At 27.5% G+C, this 2,336-nt stretch overlaps 1 long non-coding RNA gene across 1 annotated transcript in view; it reads left to right on the top strand.

Moving 5' to 3' along the window:
- The window catches only part of LOC105142156 (uncharacterized), a 7,418-nt gene that overhangs the window by 2,032 nt on the left and 3,050 nt on the right, over window positions 1–2,336 (top strand). Inside the window, exon 2 of the long non-coding RNA XR_845513.1 lies at window positions 372–377. This is a non-coding gene — a long non-coding RNA (uncharacterized LOC105142156). The remainder of the gene's footprint in view (window positions 1–371; window positions 378–2,336) is intronic.

Below are 2,336 nucleotides of genomic sequence, written 5' to 3' on the forward strand. Positions count from 1 at the left end.
TACTCAATACTATAAATACACAGGCCACAGAATCAAAGTGCAATGTTCTTGTCATCTTGATGTGCTTTTTGATTGGGATGATATGCACAATGAAGATTTATATTTTTTCTTCATTTATATTTTTTGCATAAAGTGTTTTATTTTTTATGGCAATGCTATTTTTTGTTTTTTTAAGCCCTTTTTAAGCCCTTTTGAAGGCAATGCTTTGTAATTTTAATTTTAATTTGGTGTGTGTGTTATTTAAACTTTGATGCATGAGAAGTTCAAAACACAAATATTATAAAGACTTGCAACATATTAAACACAATATTAGCACTAATAATTTAATATAAATAAATGTTTAGTTATAAAAATAATTAAATATATTATAGAATTTTGTAACAAAATTAGATAATATTTACATTAATTACAAACCCATAAGAAAGCCCATTAAAAAACCCATTAGAAAGCCCAAAAAAGCCTAAAAGAAAATAAGACAGGTTTTCTGGTTTTTTTGTAAAAAAACCGAACCGAACCGAATCGAAACCGGTCGGTTTGAACCGGTTCCGGTTGGGTTCCAGTTTGAACTTTTAAATTTTTCAAAATTTAATTTTGGTTAGTTTTTTAGATAAAAACTTAACCGAACTGAAAATGCTCACCCCTAATACGTATAGAGCTTTCATTTTGTTAGTAGTAGCGGTGTTATATATTTGATGTATCTTCAACATCTCTATCTATTCCTTGTTTATTTTATAATTAATTTGTTCCTTCAACAATTAATTTCATAGAAAAAAATCCGAAGACAAATAGAATTGAATTAAAAATAAAAATTGTTTGGATTGCAATAGGTGCAGTGATCAATAATTGAGATCAAATTTTATCCTCTCAAATTTGCTCAATACTCTTAAATAATCAAAAGAATAAGATGCTAGTTAAAGTTAACGAAAAAATTTTTTAAGATTGGAACTCATGTATACCACAATTATCTTATGCTAAAAAATTTCAATTTAATTATTTAGAAGAACAAGATGGATAGGATTCAAATGCATTACTGTTTATTCATTCTTTGACAGGTATAAAGGCCCTTTGAAAGATATTATATTTCAAGAATTATGAAATATAGACGTTTCCAAGTCTTCCAGAAGCTTGCTGGATCAATTAGATCTTGTTCTAACCATAGTTGAAAAAAGATGTATAAACAAAGTTAATTACGTGGCTTTTCCAACTTAAGAAAATAATGAAAGTATATATATATATATATAAAAAAAAACTTACTATACATGCATGTAATGTATACCAAGATACAATTAACCGTGGACTTGTATAGTTGTTTTGCTATGTATTAAAACACATGGAGATTTTTTAATGTATATGCAGTGTGGATCAAGAAACAATCAACTATGGACGGTTAAATAATATTTATTTAGTTTTATCTATTAAGGGTATAATAATATTTTCAGTTTAACCTATATATAAATTTTTTTTGGAGTAATATTTTGTCTTCCGCTTTTGCAAAATCCGGTATTTTATCTTTCCTTCAACTTCTGCAATTTGATATTCTTGTTTTGTCTCTACAATTGTTTTGGTATTTCGTCTTCTGCAATTTGGTATTTGTATTCAATTTTTGCAATTTGTGTTATAATTTGGAGTAATCGTTTAATTTCGAGAAGATATTTGTTGAGTATCTATGATATCTGTTCAGTTTCTGCAATCTAGTACTTTATTTTTTTTTGTTTTTGCGTTCTAGTTCTCCTTATTTATTAATTATAGCTACCGAAAGAGATGATTCTCTTTAGTTTGTAAGTGTGAGGTTGGATGGAAAGAACTATTCATATTAGAGTTATGTAATGAGAAATTTTCTTAAAGGTAAGAAGATGTGGGAGTATGTTAGTGGAACTTATATGATACTTAAGAATACTAAAGAGGGGGTGATGTTTTGATAGATACATGAGAAGCAAACAATACAAAAATCATTACTTAGATCAACAATTCTGTTAAACATTTAAGAGGTATGTAGTCGGTGAAATATGAGAAAGCAAAGGAGGTTTGAGATCATCTATAAATGTTATTCACACAATCAAATGTTGCAAAACAGTATCAATTAGAGAATGACATATGAGCTCTTCATCAGAAGAATATGAGTATTCAAGAGTTTTATTCTGTTATAACAAATCTTTGGGATCAATTAGCTCTTATAGAATCAGCAGAATTAAAGGCATGTGGTGCATAAATTAAGTATAGAGAACAACAATGATTGGTATAGTTTTTAATAGCACTTCGTAGTTGTTGTAACCCATTTTTGGGTCCCCACGTAAATATATATATATATATATATAGAAAAATAAGAAAATGAAAAA

The sequence above is a fragment of the Populus euphratica genome, unplaced genomic scaffold, assembly GCF_000495115.2.
Source record: "Populus euphratica unplaced genomic scaffold, PopEup_1.0 scaffold137.1, whole genome shotgun sequence".
Lineage (NCBI taxonomy): Eukaryota > Viridiplantae > Streptophyta > Magnoliopsida > Malpighiales > Salicaceae > Populus > Populus euphratica.